The sequence below is a fragment of the Capra hircus genome, chromosome 24, assembly GCF_001704415.2.
Source record: "Capra hircus breed San Clemente chromosome 24, ASM170441v1, whole genome shotgun sequence".
Lineage (NCBI taxonomy): Eukaryota > Metazoa > Chordata > Mammalia > Artiodactyla > Bovidae > Capra > Capra hircus.
In genome coordinates, this window is record NC_030831.1 from 54,277,061 (window position 1) to 54,303,399 (window position 26,339).

Below are 26,339 nucleotides of genomic sequence, written 5' to 3' on the forward strand. Positions count from 1 at the left end.
AGGAACCCACTGACAGTCCCAAAGACAGCTTGGAGGGGCTCCAGGGACCCTGGACTCCCCACTTCCTGTCTGTTCCCCCTGATCATCATTCTCCAATTTGAGTCCCTTTCTGCAGGGCTGGGAACCTGCCACTGGGAAAAATCACATAGCACTTCAGGGACAAGAATTTAGAGATTTCAATAACACTACAGCAATTGCCCTGAATTCATTTTGTAAATGGAATATTTGAAGAGCAATCACTGTGAAGTGGGACTTGCCCTCTAAAAAGGAAAGCAAAATAAAAAGATGAGCAGCTCACTTTAAACAATGGATATATTTCTGCAAAATACAGAATCTTAATTTTTCTCTTTGTGAGTTTACCACGGGGAATATATAAATTTACATAATTAGTAAGTATGATTTTAAAATTGCAATATTTATTGGGATGGTTATAGAGTCACATGTGGTTATAAAATATAATAAAGGGAGATGCCATATTCATTTTGCCCAGTTGTCACCATTTTATGAAACTACTTTAATGTCATGACAAGATATCGGTACAATCCACCAATCTCATTCAGTTCCTCTGTTTTGCTTGTACTCATATCTGCGTGTGGGTATATATGAGTACGTTCACCTCTCTACAGCCCCTTCTTGACACCCCCTTCATCCAGGGTTACCAAACCCTGGCAATCCTTAATCTATCCTCCATTTCTCCAGTTTTATTTCTCAAATGTTATATACACAGGATCAAACAGTATATAGCCTTTTGGGACTGGCATTTTTCACGCAACATGAACCCCTGGAGATTCTTGAAAGTTTCCAGTAAAGCAATAATTTGTTTCTCTTTATTTTTGAGTAGATTTTCCAGGGATATGCGTATTCTCCTTTTAAATAACTTCTGATCAGATTCTAGTATTTTGCTACTACAAACAAAACTGCTCTGAAATACACATATGGGTTTTTGTATGAAAATTAGTTTTCATTTCTCTGAGATTCATGCTCAGGAGTAAAATCCTTATTTATATGGTATGTTTAAATTTTGTGCAACTTTCTAAACTGCTTTCAAGAGTAACTGGACCATTTTAAGTTCCCACCTACAAAACATGAGTGGTCTAGATTCTCCACATCCTTGTCAGCATTTGGTGTTGCCAACTTTAAATTTTAGCTGTTCTGATAGGTGTATATGAATATCTCATTGTATTTTTAATTCCATTCCTCTAATAGCTGATGATGATTGAACATCTCTTCATGAGCGTATTTGCTGTCTACAAAACCTCTTTGATGAAATATCTCTTTGTGACCTTTGTCCATTTTTTTAATTGGATTGTTTGGGCTTTTTTACTGTGAGTTTTTAAAATGTTTTATATTTCATAGACACTGGTCCTTTGTTGGGTTTGTGGTTTGTAACAATTTTCTCCCAGTCTATAGCTTGTATTTCCTTCCTATTTTACTCAACACTTAAACCTTGCTCACCATAGAAGCGTCAGCCTAATGTAATGGTACCTCCTCCATAAAACCTTAAACACAGTCACCTCTTCTTCAGAGTCATTGGCTGGATACACATCTGGAGGTGTCACCAGAAATTTGGGGAACAGCAATGTGGATGGAACTCTCAGAATGGACTTAGAGCCTGAGAGTGCGCCCCGTGAGAATACCCCAGAAGGTTCCCAGTGCAAAAGAGGACCTTAGAATCAAGCAGCAAGGATGGTTTTACAGAAAGCCGGCATCTTCCTTCATTTACCACAGCAGGCTTGCTCACTGCAATCATGAATACAGAGGCAGTGTTGATGCGGGAATGAAAGCTGTGTACCCCACCTTTTAGGCTTGTGGTGCCCTGATTTAAAAACTGTGACATAGTGTTCAACTTGAATTTTATAACTAAAATATTCCAGGTTTTCTGGATCTCGGCTGGACTAGACCAGTCTACTGTGGTCTACTACCTTTCCCTAATGACAAGGATTAAGTCCTTGAATACAGGTGAGGCTCCATGCTCTTAAAATAATTTTTCTCAGTCAGACACTCCCAAATTCCATGCCACAGATTCATTTCAGCTTTAAAATCATAGAATAATAGCAAGAACATTCCTCTAACTTTTCAAAAAGTCAGCAATTATGAATCCTCATGTACCTACCACACAGCCTCAACAATGGTCAGATCATTTCCCCATGGTTTTGACAATGACTTTGGCAAATTTCTGTCATGTCTTCCTAAGGTCTTTTTTTCTTTTCTTTCCTCCTCTATTTGGTCTATATTCTGCATTTTCCCATTAAGACCACATTTACTTTGAACCCTGGACATGGTTCAAAGTCATTAGTTACTTTAGTGTTTCTTATGCAATCTATGGTTAAATAGCCAAGACATTCCGCAGTAATAGAATGTGCATTTGAGAAGTCTTGACTGGTGGATAGTGAGACTCATGTCAGCATTTAATAAGAAGAGAGGAAACTCATGAGAGAGATCAAAAAAGAAGACATCCTAGCCAAGAAATCAGACATAAATAAAAAGTAAAATCTCGGGTCTTGTGCACTGTAATAGTTTGTCATACCCAAGATGAGAACCACAGTTGAGAATGTTGGAAGGAATTAGACTCACATTATGGCGGAGTAAAGACATGTAAAACAAATCATCCATCTGAAGAAAAGCACATAATACAGTAAACCTGCCTTCCAGGACTGGTTGCCTGGCAACCAAATAGGGATGTGGTCACTGGAAAAGTCTAAGACAGGAAGGAAGCAGGTCAGTGACTGTGGAGGGCCGAGGGAGTTTCCACAGCAGCAGAGCAGCAATAGCATTTCTGAGGGAAATTAGCCAGCAGGAAGATGCCTGGAGATGTAAAGGGGAATAGGATCATCGATATTAATCAGAAGGGATCTATCTGCTGAAACTTTTCACATTTCCAGGAAAGTTTTATAGTTTTGAGGAAAAGTAGGTTATGGGATTATTTGGGTAAAGAGATCCTTAGCACTCCCAGAGTACAAGTATGTTTGAAATATTGTGAGGACAACTGAAGACCGAAAGGAACCAGCGAAGGATTTTTGATTTCAGTCTTAAATGAGCCTTTCATTCCATGTTCAAAAGGCTGTAAGAAAGAAAATGGAAAGGGAAAGAACCATTTGATATCGAAAATAATTCTTCACAGCTACACACCCTCACGCATTCCTGTATAGACTGACACACATCAGGATCACTTTTGGGGCAGCCAACTTTTAAATAATTGTTTCCATTTAGTTCACTCAGACTGTTAAATATCATAAATTGTGTAGCTGATAAACAATAGGAATTCCTCCCAGTTCTGGAGGTGAAGTCCAAGATGTAGCTAATTAACACATCCATCACCTCACATATTTATCTTTTTTATTTTGGTGGGAACATTTCAGTTCTACTCTCTTAGCAGATTTCACTGATATAACAGGGCAGCTTTTAAATTTTGTCCCATGTGAATGTACTCGTTATTTTAAAATAGAACAAAAAAGAAGTTCAAGGTCAAGATGCTGGCAAATTTGGGGAATAGTCAGGGCCCACTGCCTGGTTCCTAGACAGTTATCTTTCCCTATATCCTTAGATATCAGAAGGGTGAAGGAACTCTCTGGGGCCTCTTTTATAAGGGCATGAATTCCATTCATGAGGGTCTAAACCCTTCCCAAGGCCCCATCTTCAAATAGCATCATATCAGGGATCCCATTTCAGCACATGAATTCTGGGGAGACACACATATTTATTCTATAGCATTTCCTTCCTACTGTACTTACTGCAACGGAAGCCACATAGGAACGATAAGGTAGTCTCTGCCCTCAAGAGAATTGTAACATGATTGGGAAAAGAAAGCTTAAATAGGTGAGAGGATCCAACACATGAAGAAGGAGAGGAATAAGCATTCATGAAGTGTTCTATGTACTACACAGTACTATGTTCTATGTATGTTAATGACTGTATATTTTTTCATTGACATTGATGGATATTTATGGTAATGTTTCTCAATTCCTTTTTCGTATCATGGACCCCTTTGAGTATCTGATGAAAGCTATGAGCCCCCTACAAAATGAGGTGAGAATATATACATATATAATATTTTCTCACAATATTCAGGAAGCTTTTGGACTGCTGAATTTGATCCATGGGATTCAAGTTAAGAAATTCTATTATTAGACTTATGGCGCATTGCTTCCCATTGAAGAATGAAACCGACCCTTAGAAGTTTACATGCTCAAATGATTCCACAAAGTCATACAGTGAGTAAGTAACCCATCTGGGGATAAAACACCATCTTCATTACATATAGGAAATATCTCTAGTCAAACCATAAAAGGAAAAATGAAGTATTAAACCTTACAGAAATGTGTTAGAAACTTTGCAAGAGGACTGTAAGATATCTCTAGAAGTTGTTACCATCTCTAGGACAGATTCCCCCTTTTTTCACTAGAGCTTTTCACTATTAAATATTGATGAAATCTTTCTGGAAATTTTAGTGAAAGTTCTTAAGCTCAGTGTTTAGATGTTTTTTCCCATTCTCAAGCCAAAGAAATTCATTCACACTGACCCTAGCAGATAAATAAATCAATTAATTAAAGAGCTTTCAAAATAAAGATAAAGGGGTATTTCATGGAATATGTGAAAAGGAAGTATGGACTGCCTGGAACAGAACAGGTGAGGTGGTGAGGGACCAGCGGTGTGCTTCTCACCTCTCTCCTCCTTAGGGTTCACTGGCTTGCATGGGAATCTGATGTGTGCTCAGATGTGTTCTGAGCACATCTGGAGTGATGACCAAATCTAGCTCCCAAGTTACCTTGTTCTTACTTCCAACAGTTAGAAACACCTGACATATATCTTTCCTGATCTCTTGATTTCCAAATTTTATTTCAACATCCTGGTAGAGATCACTTTATTTATTGAGTTTGAGTCAGTTTTCACCTCTCATCTAATCAGCGATCGTTGGGTCGAAGGGTGGGCGAGGCAGAGATCAGCCATTAACAACCTGATGTTAGGGATCCGTCTTGGGGTTGCCTAGGATACAGGCGAAGTGACCCCAAAAGGTTTCTGTAAAGGGCCAAATGGTATTCATTTTAGGATTTGTGGGCCAGATGGTCTCTGTCATGGATACACAACCTCTTGTAAACTTAATATATAAACAAATGAAAACATCTCTGTTCGGATGAAAGTTTATGGACACTAAAGTTGAACTTCCTATAATTTCACATATCACAATATATTATCCTCCTTTTGCATTTTCCCCCTAGTCATTTAAAAATATAAAAATCATTCTTCGTTTTCGAGGTATACAAAAACAGGCGGCGGGCCAGATTTGGCCAATGACTTATAGTTTGCAAACTCTTGGAGCGCTCTCTTCCACCTACTGACTTGGAGACCCATGCTTTCTTCATCTTTGCATGTCCCGATCTTAGCATGTGAATTCCAAGGTTGCCATAGCAAAGGGAAAGGAAGAATGGAGGGAGCACACAAACTCTTAACTGCCTGGACCTGGAAGTGACCCACATCAAACATTACTCTTCAGAATCCAGTGACCAGTACTAGTCACATAATCCTAGCCTAATTACACGAGCAGCTGAGAAATACGGGGCAGCAGACAGATAGGTGGTGAGCAGCAACAATTTATGCCACACTATTGAACCAAGTAGTGGTCAATAACCTATCTTTATGACTATTAATCAAATATACTGCATTTCTATTTATTTTTCATTGTACATCCAGATGCACATAACCTCAGAAAACTTTCCCCCAAGTAATATTACTATAAAACTAATGCATATATATATATAGTATAGAAAACTTAATGAATATATGAAATAGAATTCATTTTCATTTCTTACATTACTTGATAGTATTTATGTGTTTATTGCTATTACTGCTTTATAGAATGCCAAAATCTGTATTTTATGCTCATCTTATTATAGAAAACCTCTGCAACTCACTGAAATGAATAGAAAACATTTTCCACTACTCAGTACTAGATGCCACTCAAAATGCCTGTGCAAAAGTAATGTCCGCTTTTGCAATGTTGTAGTGCCTACATCTTTCCTATTAGTTTACTTGGAACTTTACTTAATTGGTTACATCCAAATTCTTTAATAATCTGCCTGGTAGCTAAACTTTTCCACCAGTTGACCTCATTTCACTTATTACCCTGGTGTATAGCCTTTGATTCACGTAGCTCATCTCTTTAATATTCTTTTTTTGGCCACGCAGCATGTGGAATTGTTCCCGTATAAGGGATCAAACCTACACACCTTGCGTTGGCAGTACAGAGTAGTAACCACTGGACCACCAGGGAAGTCTCTATCATTCTTGATTTGTTTCTTTAATGTTCTGCTATGTAAAACTCTGCTTTCTACCACTGCCTTCACTTTCTGCCTTCCTCAGCTTACATTTCATTCATATCAAATTTTACATTTTCTTTTTCTCTGAAGTCTTACCAGATTAGCCCCACCTCACAGAAAGTGCAGAGAAGACGATGGCACCCCACTCCAGTACTCTTGCCTGGAAAAATCCCATGGACGGAGGAGCCTAGTGGGCTGCAGTCCATGAGGTCGCTACGATTCAGACACGACTGAGCGCCTTCACTTTCACTTTTCACTTTCATGCATTGGAGAAGGGAATGGTAACCCACTCCAGTGTTCTTGCTTGGAGAATCCCAGGGCCGGGGGAGCCTGGTGGCCTGCCATCTATGGGGTCACACAGAGTCGGATATGACTGAAGCGACTTAGCAGCAGCAGCAGCAGCAGCAGCAGCAGCAGCAGATAAAGTGAAAGTGCTATGGCTCAATCATGTCTGGCTCTTTGCAGCCCTACGAAATGCAGCCCACCAGGCCCTTCTGTCCATGGGATTCTCCAGGCAAGACTACTGGAGTGGGTTGCCATTCCCTTCTCCAGGGGACCTTCTTAAGCCAGGAATTGAACCTGGGTTTCCTGCATTGCAGGCAGATTCTATACCATCTGAGCTGCCAGGGAGACTATTCCTGATTTTGATTTCTTCACACCACTGAGGATCTAAATCATTCTATCAGTCGTTAATAATACAACGGCATACAATTTAATGTAATTTCTTTAAGTCTTATTTCCACATTTAGATTTTTAGTCTTCACAATGACAGGGCTAGTCTGTTTCCAATTCAACACAAAATATCCAACATAAAATTCTCTTATTTTTTATGCTAATCAATCAGACTAGAAGGGAAACATTAAAAATTTTTGAGCTAAAAATATTATCAAATGTTATTTATACATATTGCTGAATTTGAAGGAATTTTTGGTTATGAGTCTGTTACTGAAAAGTGCTATGTAGAAGACAGATGGTTCATACACTATGGGTATATTCTAAAAGCATTTATAATCATTTAATCTAAAGCTGTATTCACCAGAATGAGCCCAAACCTGTACATGCATCATTTTATGGGGAATGTTCTGTAGCACTGCACACAAATTTAAGATGTGGTAGACACGGAGTTTTGAAAATAGATTTGAAATTGATTTGACACTTTTCTCCAAGGATTCTTTTCACCTTCTGAGGAAAGAAATTTGTGATCAAAATAACTCATTTTCATAGATAAAGAAGACAAGAGTCACAGTGAGGTGTGTCCAGATGATAGCTTTTGTGAGACTAGAAATAGCCCCAAAGGGAAGGTAGAGATCAGAGTGCAAGGTGGGTGAGATAGTAGCTAAGCAACATACTGCGGGATCAGGGGCTGTAAATTGTAATTACAACACCTTACATCCGTTAGTGCTTTTCCAGCTGAGAACTCAAAGTATACCCAGGCTAATAGCTTGGTCCCAAACCAAGTCATTCACTCTCAGTTTAGTCATCTGAAAAATGAAGATGGAGTCATGGCGTACTAACAATTATACAGATAGCTTCCACGTAGAAGAGAGATGAAAGGAAATTAATTCAGGATGTGAGCAAGCCTGATGACTCAATATTAAAATGAGAGAAACAAGAAAAAATATCAGAGACATACCAAAAAATGCTTCTGATTTTTCAGAATTCTCTCAAATTGCTTCAGACTCTCATTTCAATGACTTCTAATGATATAATTTCAAAAACTGTTAGCTCTCAAACATCTTGATCCAATAGAAAGTAGTCTCAAGTTTCATCAAGGATCATACAGAGAATTGCTTTTAAAGGTTAAATTATTTTAGATTTAATTGAAATATAGACCTTCTAATAGTAGAACAGTTTATACTATAAAAATAAAAGACATTTAAATTAAAAAATAAACACTTTTCATTAGCACATTTGTACTATAGCCAAATTAAAAGAACTGATTTTAGAATAAGTATAACTTAGAAATTAGCTTAAAGCTGTATCATTGATGACTCCACACCTCAGTGTCCTTGCTAATTTTCTTAATTATAAAGTGGGTTGAACATCATTGCACAAAATATTCATTCCTTTCCAATATTGAGTCACCGTGAGGATGATGGGATGTATCACTCATTCATTCAGCTCAGGTATATATTAATATATTGGGGTTTGTGTCTGCCAAATTAAGGATTCCTTCATTCTCTGGCCAGAGGACACCTTGGTTCTTTTCACTACAATGAAAAAGAAATCTCAGAAAACAGGAGACGATTCTCAGAGAGTATCATCCTCCCCTTATTTATTTAAAAAAAAAAAATTTATGAATCTATTTTTGGCTGGGCTGGGTCTTGGTTGCTGTGCAGGCTAGGTGTGATGCACAGGCTCCAGGGCGTGAGGGCTTCCGTAGTTGCTGCCCGTGGCTCAGCAGTTGTGGTTCCCAGGCTCTAGAGCACAGGCTCAGGACTGGTGCTGCATGGGCTTATTTGCTCTGTGCCATGTGGGACCTTCCCAGCCCAGGGATCGAACCCGCATCTCCTGCACTGGCAGACAGATTCCCTACCACTGAGCCACCAGGGAAGCACCCCCCTCCCTTATTCTCCTTTAAGAGTAATGTCCAAACATATTTAGGTGGTTCCCTCTTTGTTATTTGGCTTTTATTTGAAGGTGGGAAACTTCATGCATTTGGAGCATATTGGGCTCCAGAACTGACATAGATTTCTCATCGGTGGGATTCAGAAGACCAAGAGTTTGCCATTTTCCTACAACTAAATCCCTAGGGGTTCAGATGACCTTTAAGGCAATCCTAACAATTCCTCTGATCCAGTGTGGTTGGTAATCCCCAAGCTGTGACCTCCACTCAGATGAAATTCAACTATAACTGTTACTTTATTTAGAGGAAAAAGGACACATCTTCCCTCTAGAAATCTGATAGATACCTAAGAATACACAGAGGAACTGTACAAAACAGATCTTCACGACCCAGATAATCACGATGGTATGATCACTCACCTAGAGCCAGACATCCTGGAATGTGAAGTCAAGTGGGCCTTAGAAAGCATCACTACGAACAAAGCTAGTGGAGGTGATGGCATTCCAGTTGAGCTATTTCAAATCCTGAAAGATGATGCTGTGAAAGTGCTGCACTCAATATGCCAGCAAATTTGGAAAACGCAGCAGTGGCCACAGGACTGGAAAAGGTCAGTTTTCATTCCAATTCCAAAGAAAGGCAATGCCAAAGAATGCTCAAACTACCGCACAATTGTACTCATCTCACATGCTAGTAAGTCATGCTCAAAATTCTCCAAGCCAGGCTTCAGCAATACGTGAACTATGAACTTCCAGATGTTCAAGCTGGCTTTAGAAAAGGCAGAGGAACCAGAGATCAAATTGCCAACATCTGCTGGATAATCGAAAAGCAAGAGAGTTCCAGAAAAACATCTATTTCTGCTTTATTGACTATGCCAAAGCCTTTGACTGTGTGGATCACAAGAAACTGTGGAAAATTCTGAAAGAGATGGGAATACCAGACCACCTGACCTGCCTCTTGAGAAACCTATATGCAGGTCAGGAAATAACAGTTAGAACTGGACATGGGACAACAGACTGGTTCCAAATAGGAAAAGGAGTACGTCAAGGCTGTATATTGTCACCCTGCTTATTTAACTTCTATGCAGAGTACATCATGAGAAACACTGGGCTGGAAGAAGCACACGGTAGAATCAAGATTGCTGGGAGAAATATCAGTCACCTCAGATACGCAGATGACACCACCTATGGCAGAAAGTGAAGAGGAACTCAAAAGCCTCTTGATGAAAGTGAAAGAGGAGAGTGAAAAAGTTGGCTTAAAGCTCAACATTCAGAAAACAAAGATCAAGGCATCTGGTCCCATCACTTCCTAAGAAATAGATGGGGAAGCAGAGGAAACAGTGTCAGACTTTATTTTGGGGGGCTCCAAAATCACTGCAGCCATGAAATGGTGACTGCAGCCATGAAATTAAAAGACGCTTACTCCTTGGAAGAAAAGTTATGACCAACCTATTGGCATATTGAAAAGCAGAGACATAACTTTGCCAACAAAGGTCCGTCTAGTCAAGGCTATGGTTTTTCCAGTGGTCATGTATGGATGTGAGAGTTGGACTGTGAAGAAGGCTGAGTGCTTAAGAATTGATGCTTTTGAAATGTGGTGTTGGAGAAGGCTCTTGAGAGTCCCTTGAACTACAAGGAGATCCAACCAGTCCATTCTGAAGGAGACCAGTCCTGGGTGTTCACTGGAAGGACTGATGCTGAAGCTGAAGCTCCAATACTTTGGCCACCTCATGTGAAGAGCTGACTCATTGGAAAAGACCCTGATGCTGGGAGGGATTAGGGGCAGGAGGAAAAGGGGACGACAGAGAATGAGATGGCTGGATGGCATCACCGACTCAATGGACATTAGTTTGAGTGAACTCTGGCAGTTGGTGATGGACAGGGAGGCCTGGCATGCTGCAATTCATGGGGTCGCAAAGAGTCGGACACGACTGAGTGACTGAACTGAACTGATGTTAAAGAAATACTTCTGTAGAATTTCTAATCATCAGAATATCTTTCTGGAGATTAGAGGATGATATTCTTCCTCAGTGAAGATATGTAGGGTTTTTTTTTTTTTTAATTGCCCGTCTAAACTACTTTGCCTGGAATATATTCATTGCTCAAATATTTCCTCAGTGGAAAAGTCTTCCCTGATCATCCTTTATAAAATACTTCACATACTTGTACTATCATTTTTACTTGTGCTCTTACTCTGATATTTTCCCCCATGGTTCATACTCTCATCTGAACTCTGTGTATGTGTGTGTGTGTGTGTGTGTGTGTGTGTGTGTGTTAACTTGTTAACGCCAGAGTAGAAATAAACTTCATAAGAACAGAGACTTTGCTTATTTATCGCCTAGACTAATGGTAATGGTAGATTCTTAACACACATTCTCTAAGTAGATGGATACATGAATGGATGGAAGGCTGGATGGTGGACAGGCAGTGTTTGGTACTCTTCAAATGCACAACAGAAAAAATGTGCTTCTTCCAGCCCAGAGTTTCTTATGATGTACTCTGCATAGAAGTTAAATAAGCAGGGTGCCAATATACAGCCTTGACGTACTCCTTTTCCTATTTGGAACCAGTCTGTTGTTCCATGTCCAGTTCTAACTGTTACTTCCTGACCTGCATATAGGTTTCTCAAGAGGCAGGTCAGGTGATCTGGTATTCCCATCTCTTTCAGAATTTTCCACAGTTTCTTGTGATCCACACAGTCAAAGGCTTTGGCATAGTCAATAAAGCAGAAATAGATGTTTTTCTGGAACTCTCTTGCTTTTCGATTATCCAGCAGATGTTGGCAATTTGATCTCTGGTTCCTCTGCCCTTTCTAAAACCGGCTTGAACATCTGGAAGTTCACAGTTCACGTATTGCTGAAGCCTGGCTTGGAGAATTTTGAGCATGACTTTACTAACATGTGAGATGAGTGTAATTGTGCAGTGGTTTGAGCGTTCTTTGGCATTGCCTTTCTTTGGAATTGGAATGAAAACTGACCTTTTCCAGTCCTGTGGCCACTGCTGCGTTTTCCAAATTTGCTGGCATATTGAGTGCAGCACTTTCGCAGCATCATCTTTCAGGATTTAAAATAGCTCAACTGGAATGCCATCACCTCCACTAGTTTTGTTCATACTAAATTCCAGCAAAAGATTCACAAAATAGAGAAGTAAAATGAAGCATGTCTTTTCCCCTTCACCTCTCCTCCCTAAATTTTAATCGTTCTCCAGAAACAATCACATAAATGGTTGCACATCCTTCTACCCCTACCCATGATATTTATATACATAAAATTACAAAGAATAGTTTGAAAATGTAAGTTGAGTTATATTTTATGTACTATTCCTTGATCGGTAGTACCAAGTTGCTCTTTAAAAAGATTAGCAATATAAAATGCCACCAATTAAGTATGACAATGAATGACTTTTCCTACATTCTTGTCACTTATTTATGGAATCAATCTTTTTTAATTTTTGATAATGAGATGGACAAAACATGCCAAGACTTGGGTTCTGTGCTAAATTAACCTGAAGATAGGATAATTCCAAGTCTAAAGCTTTTACTGAATTGGCTGGTATTCAATTCAATTCACTTTTAAGGGAAAATTTCATGCTATTTTACAAGCAAAGGGGAATGTGGTGTAAAAATATGTGAATTTATGTAATCAAATGTGATCTTATGTATAAAATAAAATTTATGGAATAAGATATGTACAATAAAATTGGGTGATATATAATTCTAAACAGGTGTGTTTTTTAAAATTTTTTCTTTTAGTCTGCAATTTTTAATTTTTAGAACTGAATAGATAATTGATCTTCTTCTTTGTAGATGTACTCTTTTCTGACTTTATTTAGGGGATTTAGATAATTATTACCTTATTTGTATGAATTACTTTGTCATTTGTACCTAAACTGCATTAAGTAAGTGAAGGGATTTTGTGTGTGTAGAGGGTGGGAAGTCACCAAGTCAATCAAATACTTATTTCAAAAGGCAGAGACCTAGGCTCAGGAGGTTAAAGCAGGATCTTCAAGGATAATGACTTTGAAATGGGACAAATTCCATGAAATAATAGTTGAAGGTTGGTGGACATGACAAGGAAGGATCTTGGAGATAGTGTTGAGAAGCAAACTGTTGTTTGAAAGAAAACTGTTGTCCAGATGAACCAACTATTTTCCTGGACAAATCAGTTGGCAAGAATTTTCTGAAGTGAACATTGACTTTTAATTTTCTTGCTTTATGTTGTTACCTGGGCAAGGATTTCTCAGAATAAAGAATCGAGTCACGTTGACCCAAGAGTTCTCTGTCCCAACAGTTGAGCTGTTTAGAAGCAGATGATGTTAGTTCTCAAAAGGGAATTTAGTTGGCAATAAGCTGGATAAATAAGGCAAATTTGATAATGGAGAATCTTGAAGGACAGGTTGAGAAATTGAGCTGCTATCTGAGTGTTAAATTTAGTGTAACGATATTCAATTTTTAGTCTTGATTTGCTGCTAGTGAGCTGTGACAATATTGGCCCCATCCTCAGGTTTCTCTTGAGGTTGCCTCCAAAACACTCAGTCACTTATTCTGCTTGACAGAACATCAGTCAGCTCCATTTGAGTTCTCATGTTTCTTCTCCCTGAGACTTACCAATCTCTCACCCAGGCTTCTGCTCCAAATAACACTTCCATTCTGCTTTATTGACTATGCCAAAGCCTTTGACTGTGTGGATCATAATAAACTGGAAAATTCTGAAAGAGATGGGAATACCAGACCACCTGACCTGCCTCTTGAGAAATCTGTGTGCAGGTCAGGAAGTAACAGTTAGAACTGGACATGGAACAACAGACTGGTCCCAAATAGGAAAAGGAGTACGTCAAGGCTGTATATTGTCACCCTGCTTATTTAACTTCTATGCAGAGTACATCATGAGAAACGCTGGACTGGAAGAAACACAAGCTGGAATCAAGATTGCCAGGAGAAATATAAATCACCTCAGATATGCAGATGACACCACCCTGATGGCAGAAAGTGAAGAGGAGCTAAAAAGCCTCTTGATGAAAATGGAAGAGGAGAGTGAAAAAGTTGGCTTAAAGCTCAACATTCAGAAAACGAAGATCATGGCATCCGGTCCCATCACTTCATGGCAAATAGATGGGGAAACAGTGGAAACAGTGTCAGACTTTATTTTTTTGGGCTCCAAAATCACTGGTGAGTGCAGCCATGAAATTAAAAGATGCTTACTCCTTGGAAGAAAAGTTATCACCAACCTAGATAGTATATTCAAAAGCAGAGACATTACTTTGCCGACTAAGGTCCATCCAGTCAAGGCTATGGTTTTCCAGTGGTCATGTATGGATGTGAGAGTTGGACTGTGAAGAAGGCTGAGCGGCGAAGAATTGATGCTTTTGAACTGTGGTGTTGGAGAAGAATCTTGAGAGTCCCTTGGACTGCAAGGAGATCCAACCAGTCCATTCTGAAGATCAACCCTGGGATTTCTTTGGAAGGAATGATGCTAAAGCTGAAGCTCCAGTACTTTGGCCACCTCATGCAAAGAGTTGACTCATTGGAAAAGACTTTGATGCTGGGAGGGATTGGGGGCAGGAGGAGAAGGGGATGACAGAGGATGAGATGGCTGGATGGTGTCATGGACTCGATGGACGTGAGTTTGAGTGAACTCCAGGAGATGGTGATGGACAGGGAGGCCTGGCGTGCTGTGATTCATGGTGTTGCAGAGTCGGACACGACTGAGCGACTGAACTGAACGGAACTGATGCACATTGCCGCAGGGCATGGAATTTGGTTTTCTCAGAAGATGCCACTGGAAGTGTGGGAGAGTTAACTCCCTTGGAATAAACTTTAAGGAGTAATAAAAGAGAAGCAAGAAGGATCCTTAGGTAAACCCTCTCCTTCCTCCTCTCTCTAACAGGCTCTTCTGGGGTATGGTACGGATGTCTGGAGTCGTCTTGCTTACTGAACGCGTGTATCTGCAGAGCACATGTATCTGCAGCTTTGTTTCTCTGAGCTTGGGAATCAGTGGTCCGCATGATGATACATCATTGTCCATCTGCTTTCCATCCTTCTCTATTTCACTTTCCTTACTTCGATTAACCTGTAAGTAACCTGGTGGCTCAGATGATAAAGAATCTGCCTGCAGTGCAGGGATCCAGGTTTGATCCCTGGGTCGGGAAGATTACTAGGAGAAGGAAATGGCAACCCACTTCAGTGTTCTTGCCTGGAGAATTCCATGGACGGAGGAACCTGGTGGGCTATAGTCCATGGGGTTGCAAAGAGTCGGACATGACTGATCAACTAACACAGAGCACTAATATTTCTAGGAAACACAGGCTAACACAGTGAGCTTAAACCATCGAATCTCCATGGTCTTTAATTGTAATAATGTAAAGTGGGGAAATTGAACTAAATTATTGCCGGGGTCCAGCCCCGGTGGATCCAGGGAATTCGAAGGGTGGATGGCGTTGGCGTGGACAGACTTGTTTATTGATTTATATAAGATTAGATTAAGAAACTATAGCGTAGTAGGAAGATTAAGTGGAGGAAGAGGGCTGAATAGCTTGGTTTACGCGGAAGACCAATAAAATTCCAGACAAGGAATTTGCACCATCTACGTTGGGCCACCGGCGCCCGCTTGAATATCTAAGGGTGCCTCGCCTTAAGCTCCCTTTCGTGCGGGTCTTAACAGCCAGGGCAAGTAGGTAGACCTGGCGAGCCTCCGCGCCCCAGGTGGAGATTCAGCCTGAAGTTAAAGTAAAGAGCAGAGAGAGGGAAAGGGAAAGAAGAAGAAAGAGAGAGAAAGACACTGGGGGAGCCAGAGTCCCAAGAAACCAGGCCGAGAGACTAGTTCGAGAAACTGGTCCGAGAAGCTGGCCCGAGAAACTGGTCCGAGAAACTGGTCCCCTCCTTTATTGTTCAGAAGGCCTTTTATACTTCTGATAAAACATGGAGATCAATGGGTAACACAAAATTATGTAGCGTTCGCAGCTCAGACTCTTTCTATACATCATTTTGTATACAAAAGGTCTCAGGTGATTTACATTATCTTTTGGCCAAGAGGCTTGTTAACAGTTTTTGGCTCTCTTCCTTAATGAATGTTAATTTTGTTTCCCCTGGAGTGTTTTTTTTTAATCTGCATCTCCTTAAAGCATTAAAGTTACATCTCTATAGAACAAAGGTGCAGTGGGTTATAACAAAGAAGGTACTTAACTCAAAGATCTAATGTTGCTAATACCAGGTCTACTACTTGCATTTCTATATACCAACTATATCTAAAAATAAAGGATATGAAAATTTGCAGCAAGCATTGACTCAACAAATGAAACTTTTAATTAGTCCTATTCTAAGGATTTTGACTCCTCGGAAGCCCCTACATTCCTAGGATGTTTTAAGCTTCCTGTGCCTCCTGCGGTCAGGAGGCCTCAAACAATCACATGCGCAGCTGTAAGAGTCCTGCAGTCAGGCTAGAAAGCCATCAGAGGGTTTTTTGGATTGAAACAGTCTTTCAAATGCAGAAGACTAAAGCCCTGAATTGACTTTTTCCAGAAAATGTCAGAAGAGTGGAAAAGCAGAGCACAAAAACCAGCAGATTTTTGTTGGGGTACATGCTTAGGAATTTCCAGAGGGGTCCCTGAAGTCTGAGCACGCCTTGTGTATGTCAGCTTCCTTCCTCATGACCTTGTCACGGGCGGGATTCCTCACACTGGCTTCCGGCAAATTATTTTTATAATTCTTTTAAGTTTTAAAGCTTCCAAGATAGCTCATTGGTAAAGTATCCACCCGCCAATGCAAGAACTGCAAGAGACACGGGTTCGATCCCTGAATCAGGCAGATCCCCTGGAGGAAAAATGGCAACTGACTCCAGTTTTCTTGCTGGGATAATCCCATGGACAGAGGTGCCTAGTGGGCTACAGTCCATGGAATTGCAAAGAGTTGGACACGACTCAGCACTCAACACATGCATATACCATTATTATAATTTACTCACTTAAACTTTTGAGGAAGGAATTATGCTAAAAAGCTGACCCTGGTAGCACAGCCAGGATTTTTGGAAATATAAGGAAAATAAAAAGCAATCTGGGGAGAACAGATGTTTATAAAAAGTTCTGTCCTGGTCTGATAACTACTAAAGAGAAGATGATTTAATCATGATTCTCAGAAAAGTTGCTGAAATTGCACTGTTGTAAACATATATGAAAATGGAAAGATTAAGTAAAAACTCAAGGAAAATATGTAACTTTTGCTGATAGTCATTGAAACAAGGAGGGCTTCATCCATTAATATTTGCCCCTGACCAGAACCTTGTATCTACTTCACTGTTGAAGACCAGAACTCATAGCCATTTCTAAAGAGAAAACAGTATATTTTTCATGTTAAAGAATTCCTTTACAGCTCAGTGGCTTCTAAGAAGATTTAATTCCCAAGATGTTGATCTAGGTCCTTGCCAGGACACAGGCTCTGTTTAAGCCCTTGAATAATGTGAGCTCAGTTTTGGATCAGGAGAGGTGTCCAGGGAGATCTTCTAACAGAGGTTTTTAGCGTCAATCACACAATCCAACACGGGCTTTTCCGTGGCAACTGCAGTATGTCTGTGTGAAACGGCCTTCTCATTCTCTGATGACCTGAGTCCACTTGTTAAGATGTGTGAAGTAGCTTGGATATCAACGCATTGAGCCCCTCTACTTTACTGGTAAGGAAACACCAGTCCAGAGACATGAAGTAACTTACCCAAGGTTATAGAACTGGACAAGGAAGGCCCCTAGACAAAAACCGTCTTGTAACATAAATCTTTTATTTTTTGCATCTTACTAAAGAATCTTTTTGCTATAATGTTCAGCAAAAAAAAAAAAAAAAAAAAACCCTAATATACCATGCTGGGGATTTTTTTTTAACCTCCTGCAGTAATAAAAGCTTCTGTATCATCTGATGTATTTACATTCTATAGGTAATATTAATTATGTATAATATAGTGCTCTTGTCCCTCTGTCATCTGGAATTTTGTGAGTAAACAAATCTTTAACCCTATAGAGAGATAAAAAAATGCAACCCACCATCTAGTTTATGTCTAATGAAATGATCCAGAATAGAGTGAGAAGTCCTTACTGCACTCAATCTGGGAAGGGTCCTCAAGCTTAAGCGCTGCTTCTTCTGCCTCGCAAGTTGAGAGGTATCATACCACACACCACCTACTCAGTGCCGTAAATCAGCAATAGCTGCCCTTACTCATGTAGTTTAATCAGAGAGAAACTGATTCATGCCTGGTTGGCTTCATGTATTAATATTTTACCTTTATAGGATACATAGATCGATATATCGTGCTTAATAAGTACTGTTTTTTGTGTGTGAGTAAACATAGTACCATTGATATGATAGGTTACACAATGCTATCAGAAGGCTTGAAATTATAATGTTCTGGGTTTTATTCCAATGTTAGATAAATTGAAAGGTATTGAACTACTTCAAGTCTGTCCTCTATTGGGTTTATAATCAGTTCATTCATTTAATTATATCTTTATTTTATGGAAGCCACAGTGGAATGAAAATTCAAAGAAGAAGAACGTACAAAGCATGCAGGAATTTAGTGTAAAACAAATAGCAAAATATTTGGAGACATCATTATGTAGGTACTAGGCATTATATGACAGGTACGGATAAAAAATACAGCTACTGTGGTGAGTTCATAGGAGGAGATGTACTTTCTGACTGATGGGAAAAGGCAAAACTTTGCAAAAGAAACTACAGTAAACCTAGGCCTTGAAGAATGGGTATGATTTAATGAGTTAGGAAGAGAGCATTAGGGTAAATGGTAAAAAGACATATTATGCATATGTAACTCACCAAAAATATCTAAGGATTTAAAAATCCATGATTGGAGAATAGAGAATAGTTGGATTTTTTAAAGCTTGGCAAACAAGACTGATAAAGGAAATGAAGGTCTGAAAGGCAAGTTAGGGACAATTTGAAGAGTATTAAATACCAGTGAAAGGAATTTTATCTTTATTCCGTAAGCAGCATAAATTCATTGAAAATTTATGAGCAGGAAATTAATGTCATTAGAACTTTAGAAAAGGAAGCAATCAAGCAGGAATATGAGTCAAGGAAGATGTAACTATAACAAGTAGACCAACAAGGAGACCATTCTGGCGCCCCAGGATAGGCCTGGCGTGAGAGTGCTCAGACACTCAGTCGTGTCTGACTCTTTGCAATCCCGTGGACTGTAGCCTGCCAGGCTCCTCCGTCCATGGAATTTTCCAGGCAAGAATACTGGAGTGGGTTGCCATTTCCTCCTCCAGGGATTTTCCCAACCCAGGGTTCAAACCTGTGTCTCGTGTCTCCTGCATTGGCTTAAAATAGAAAAAAAAAAAAAAAAAAAAAATGCCCACATGAAGGTAGGTAGGCAGCAGTAGCAGGATATTATAAAGCTGTATGTGAGAAAAGAGGTCAGATGTAAATGCTAAGAGAAAAGAGAGCTTAGGCAAGAGCCAAGGTTTGTTCTTGAGATATTTCCAGGAGGATCCTGGAGGAAAAAGAATTGTTAGGAGGAAGAAGGGGCAGACAGAGTGAGCAGAGATAAAGCAGGAAACTGGAGGGCCTCAGATCCAAGGACAAAGAGGGTCAATATGTCAGAGGCCTGAGAAAGATCAGGGAAGATCTGCCAAAACAGGTCATTAACACTGTGACTTAAAGATCATTAACAACCTCTAGGAGTAAATGAGCAAAAGTTGGTGTTGAGAATGTGTGTGGTGTGGATACGGGTATCCTTTCCAGTCGTTTTGTTATGAATAGTGACGGTGTTGTCACTTGGTTCATCTTCTGGAGGACCAAATGCTTCAAAAGCCTTATCGAGGACATTTACTTTGATTCAATAAGTTCATTTTTAGAACGGATGCAAAGATTTGTGAGCCAAGGTAATCAAAAGAGGAAAAAACTGGAAGTAGTCAAAATATCCAATAGTCAGAAATTCATTAATTTATGACACACTCATAAAATGAAATATTATGTAGCCATTGAAAACTATGTTTTTATCAAAAGTTTTCACTTTTTCTAGAAATACTAGTTGTAGGCTAAATAGCTGTAAAGTCACTATCACAATTACTCAACTTTGCTGTTATAGCTATAGACAATGTAAAATCAATGAGCATGGCTGTGTTCTAATAAAACTTTATTTACAAAGAAAAGTGGCAGGCTGGATTTAACATGCATTATAGTTTGCCAAATGTTATATTTGAAGAATTTGTAATGAATTAGAAACAAAATGATAACGTCAACAATAACAACAGTTTGAGAAATTTGTTGTTTAGCTGCTAAGTTGTGTCCAACTCTTTGGCAACCCCCTCTGTCCATGGGATTTCCCAGGCAAGAAAACTGGAATGGGTTGCCTTTTCCTCTTCCAGAGAATCTTTCTAACCCAGAGATTGAACCGTGGTTTCTTTACTGCTGAGCCACCTGGGAAGCCCAGTTTGACATATGACAGGCTTTAAAATCATACCTACTATATTTCCAATTTTGTGTATGTGTTTGTACACCAGTCTTTAAACAGCATGTATCTTTGAGTATTGGCACCAGCATGAAGTTTATTATCCACTTCATACTTCTTTGTATCTTCACATTTTTCTTTATCACTGAATATTCCTTGTTTTTGCAAGCAGAGAAAAAACGTTTTTAAATGAAATTTTGTAGTGAGAGATGTGAGATGAGGTTGCAAATTGAAATGGTTTACTTATACACAACTCCAAACTGAAGACCTAGCAGGTCTTCATGAGGAATTGGAAAATTCCATAGATTTGTGGATTCTGGATTATGGGCTCCTAAAAGGCTTAACCAAAATAACCGAAAGGGCCTCTCGGTGAGCTGTGCTTGCTGTCATGGCATGACTAACCAGCACTTGTTAAGAGAAGCAAGGTCAAGTTGACAAAGACCATCTTCTCAGCCAAGTGAGATGTTAATAGGGCTGGTATCTGTATTGTGTAGACACCCATGAACCGTGCCCATCCCCCCCATCTGCCTCACCTCACCTGCTGTTTCCCCTTTGGTCCACATTACTGCTCCAACTTGCCGCTCCAGTATCTTTCCACAAATGGTTTCTTCTGTGTGAAATAGGACTTCTCTCTCTCTCTCTCTTTTTCTTAAAAAAATATGTTATGTATATTATTTGCTACACACAAAGAATTAATATAAAGTACGTGTAAGGTAAAAAGCATTAGATATAGTGAATGCCCACAAACCCAAGAATTAGATCATTACTGATAAATCACACGTACTACTTCACCACCTCAACTCAGAAATGATCACTAGGCTAAGTGTGAATTCTTGGCTTTTTAAAATGTATAGCCCACCACAACATATTGTTTAGTTTTGTATTATAGTCTCTATTACAGTAATCATGCTCATTCTTCCGGGATTTATGCTTTTAGTTGAATGTATGTTTCAAAATTTGGTTGTGTATAAGATTATACATTTGTTATTCTGTGTATTATTATTACCTAACCTCCTTTTCATGACTCTTTAAAAATTTTCAAGTTTGTATTACTCAAACCTTGCTGCCATGACCATTCTTGTATATATGTCTTAAGTATCATCCCATGAATAGGCTTACTGGATTTTTCAAGCATTTGTTTTAATGTCTTTCTCAATACTGGAATTAATCAGATTTCCTGTTTTTTTAAAAAAATCAGTTTTGGTAAATTATTTTTTCTAGGAATTTGTCCATTTCCAAGTTTGTAAGTCTGTTGGCATAAAGTTGTCCATAGTGTTCTCTTGTTATGTTTAACTTCTGCTTCGTCCACTATTGGGTATCTCATTTTAATAATTTTATTGAGGCATAACTGACATACAGTCAAGAGCACATTTTAAAACTGTCTAACTTGATGAGGGGATAGGCTTGGGAGAGCACGTGGCTGCCAGCACTAGCTGCGGCGCTCTGAAACCCATCACTGCGTCTGGGCCAACATCACGCTTCCCCTAGGTGGCTCCCACCCAGTGATCCAGTGCCCCAGGAGCTGAGCCCCTTTGCTTTGAGACGCAGGGCTGCACCGATGGTCCAGAGAAACCCATGTCAGCCGGGCCAACACTTCTCAGAACTATACTCCTGTCCAAGACCTTCCTCTTTTTCATCCTGCTTTCCCATTTCCCGCAAACGGTACGGTGGTGTCCTGGTCCTCCCAGGCTCCTTCATCTCCCCTACCTCTTTCCTCTCAGGTTTTCCCCCCGAAATGCTTTCTTATAATCTGATCCTTTTGTGAGATCTGCCTCTTGAGGACTTGGCTTAACACAGGGAATTTTGACTTCTGTAAACTCTATAAAACCATCACCATAGTCGGGATAATAAACATATTCATCATCCATCATTCCCAGCAATCTCTTCTTGCCCCTTGCCCGCGTGCAGACTCTGGTTTCATTTCTGTAACTATAGATAATTTGCATGTTCTCGTATTTTATATATAAATAAAATCATAAAATATGTACCCTTCCTTGTCTGATTGTTTACATTTAGTGTAAGAATTTCGAGATTAATCTATGTTGTTGCATATATAAATAAGTTAACTCCTTTTTTATTGCTGAGTTTTATCTCACTAGGCAAATATATGACAATTTGCTTATTCATTTCTTGATCAATATAAAATATCTTGTTTTCCATTTTCAGTTATTGCAACTAAAGGCATGAAAACTCATATCCAAATCTTTGTATAGTTTTCATCTTTCTTGGGAAAACAACCTAGAAGTGGAATGGATGGGTTATATGACAAATGTGTGTTAAAATTTTTAAGAAACTAAAAACCTATTTTCTAAGGTGTTCTTAAATGGGTCTTTTATCTTTTTTCTTTTATATTTAACCATTCTAACCAAATATTTGCCTCTTTAACTTTCTAAAAAATACTGTTGGCTTTCTTGGTTCTTTATGTTCTAAATTTCTGTGCTATAGATTTGTTTTCTTTTGCATTGATTTATCCCTATTAATAACATATATTATCTCCTTCCTTAATTGTCTGACTTTTTATCTGTTAATATAAGAACTGAAGACTGAATGTATTTTTAAGCATGTTTTTATAGCCTCCTGTATGTAGTATTTTTATTTCTAATGATTTTTAACTTTGTGTATTCATTTTGTCTTTGACTCGTGAGTTATTCAGATGTGCGGTTCTATTTGTCAGCTGTATAGGAATGTTTGATTTATCATTTCATCACTGATGTATGCAGTTGTACTCTGCTCAGAGAAGATGGTCTATGTGATATCGATTCTTTAGAAGTTTTTGCAACTTGTTTTATGACCTAGTGCATGATCAATTTTGATATATGTTCCATGTTTTTATCAAAAGAAGGTATATTCTCCGTTCTTCCCTATATTAACTAGATGAAGATTCTTTTATTTTATGTTGATTGAGTCTTTAATCTTTATAAATTTGTATGTATATAGTGGCAACGTCCGACTCTTCTTTCCTCCACTTGTATCATACAGAGATGACATGTCAGTGTTTCTCTGAGGCCCGGCCATGGACATAGTGCATCATTTCTCAGGGCTCTCCAATGCACAGAAATCAGTGGCTACAGAGAGATGCTTGATGGAGGGGGATTGCCTCCATCTTGTACCAACCACAGCCAGCCGTTTCCTGCTTTGGTCCTGTCCACACAACTTGTGTTCTCACCAGCATCTCTGGAGGGTGCGTTAGCCCTTTTGCTGCTAGTCAACTTCTTTAAAACAGAATCTCAGTTCAGAAAACATGCTGAATTGAGAAGTGGAAAGAACTACCATGGATAAGTGAATCTTAATCTGTGGGCTCAAAAAGCAATCTATCTTTCCTTGAGGCAAATGACTCTGGCTTCACTTGACTCCAATGATTGCCTGCCTCTCTCTTTGGGCAGTTCTCCCCAACCACAGTCTCAGTTGCTTGACCTGCATGTGACTTGAGATCAGTCTGACTGATTGACCTCCAGATCCTGAGGTCTTAGAAAGCGCCAGTGCCCCTTGCTGGTGGGCTCAGTCTGGCCCTGTGCGTTTGGGGTATGTACTTTCCCTAAGAGAAAATCCCACCTTGAGTGCTCCATGGGGAAAGTCTTACTTTGACCTTCCATTCTTCTCTTTCCCATCTTGGCCTCTGGAATTCTGAGCCTTAGTCTTACCAGCAACCTTGTCATGGGCCGAAATGCTTGCTTCAGTCGTGTCCGACTCTGTGTGACCCCATAGATGGCAGCCCACCAGGCTCCCCCATCCCTGGGATTCTCCAGGCAAGAACACTGGAGTGGGTTGCCATGTCCTTCTCCAATGCATGAAAGTGGAAAGTGAAAGTGAAGTTGCTCAGTTGTGTCCAACTCTTGGTGACCCCATGGACTGCAGCCTACCAGGCTCCTCTGTCCATGGGATTTTCCAGGCAAGAGTACTGGAGTGGGGTGCCATTGCTACTGGCTGCCATTTTTCACCGAATGGTCTGACCTGACCATGAGGTGTGAGGGGCCCTCTCCCCTGCTCTAAAAGTCAGCCACCCCCTGATGGATGCTGGACCATCCTGCTGACTCCCTGAGGCTTTGATGCAAGGCCTGCAGCAGCCCCTTACCTGTCTTCCTTCTCGTCACCTCTGTTGCTGTGCTGTGCTTAGTCGCTCGGTCGTGTCCGACTTTCTGCAACCCGTGTTAGTACCTATATTTATTCTTTTAATAAATCTTACTGCAGTTCACTTTCTAGATTCTGATCCCTACTGAACCAATCTGCCTACTGCCTGCCAAACTCTAACTTTATATCTGGGGGGAGAAATCAGTGTTGAATTCTCCAACCCAATTCCCTGACTGAACACCGTATTCATAATGTCAAAACAGAAGCCCCTAGCAAGACTAGCACATCCGGACTTATATTGTTTATTCCATTATGGCAAATATTATATGCACACATAATTGTTTGATTGCACACATAGATTAACATCTCTTCTCTACATTTAAATTATAAGCTTCTTAAAGGCAAATATAAACTCAACACAACCCCTTAAATAAAACAGCTGCTCAGAGAGATCTACCAATTGAATTTAATCAGTTAAGAGATTAACTTTTGTACTTGCTTATTTGAGTGTAATTTCTTGGTGTCTAGTTCATTCTTTCACAAATAATCATTTATGGAGGATTGGGCTTCCCTGGTAGCTTGGTCGGTAAAGAATCTTGCCTGCAGTGCAGGAGACCCAGGTTAGATACCTGTGTAAGGAAGATCCCCTGGAGAAGGAAATGGCAAACCACTCCAGCAGCCTTACTTAGAAAATCCCATGGACAGAGGAGCTTGGTGGGCTGCAGTCCGTGGGGTCTCAAAGAGTAGGGCACCACTGAGCGATTAACACACTATGTGCTAAGTAATCTTCCAGGCTCTGAAAGAATTAAGCTATCAAAGTAAATAGAACAGATTCCCTCATAGAGCTTATGTTGCAGTGGCCGGGGTGGGGGCGGGGGGGGGGCGGTTAGACAATAGCTAAATTAAAAAAAAAAAAGAATGTCATATGGGAACAGGTGCTACGGAGGGAAAAAAAAGTGGGGCAAATGAATAGAGAAGGATGAAGGGTGGCGTTTATTGGGAGTTTTGTACGTTTTGCGTCTCTTAGAAAATAGGTTTCTAGAGGTCTCTATTTTGTTTGCTTTGCATATATTTTGAGACTTTTAAACAGAACACACCAAACATGGAGTTTTTAAGTGAAAGTGCAAGTCGCTTAGTCTCGTCTGACTCTGTGACCCCATGGACTATACAGTCCATGGAATTCTCCAGAATACTGGATTGGGTAGCCTTTCTCTTCTCCAGGGGATCTTCCCAACCCAGGGATCGAACTCAGGTCTCCCGCATGGCAGGCGGATTCTTTACCAGCGGCACCACAAGGGAAGCCTGAGAATACTGGAGTGGGTAGCCTATCCCTTCTCCAGGGGATCTTTCCCACCCAGGAATGAACGGGGTCTCCTGCTTTGCAGGCGGATTCTTTACAAACTGAGCTGTCAGGGAAGCCCATGGAGTTTTTAGGCCTGTAACAAATACTTTTTGCAAATGATAAGAAAAAAAAGATTTATCAAGCTTTTAAAAATCCCCCACTCTCCTTTACATTTTAAATGTTGGCAGGGCTAGGGCAGAGGGAGGTGTGGGGAGTAAAAGACATGGGTTGCCGTCAAAATAGTATACGTGGGAATTTATTTTCTTTCTAAAAGCCCTCTGACTCTAACGTTTCAACAACACATTTTATTTAACGGACAAGATTGTCTGTACTATTTTTATTTTTTTCCCCCTGGTTTCAGCAGCAGTATCTGGAAACATGAACGATCCTGTGTACTGGTCAGTTTTCCCAAACCCAAACCCCCATGCACTAATGCTTAACGAGCTGACGTCCCTGAAAAACCTCTGGTGACTCCAGCTGAAAGAATCACAAGGAGCAGGGAGGCTCTCCTGAGTTACCTCGGGTGCTAACCTGGGGCAGGCGCTAGGACCGCCCAGACGCCCACAGGCAGCGCACTTCACCGCCCGTCAGAGGGGCTGAGCCGCC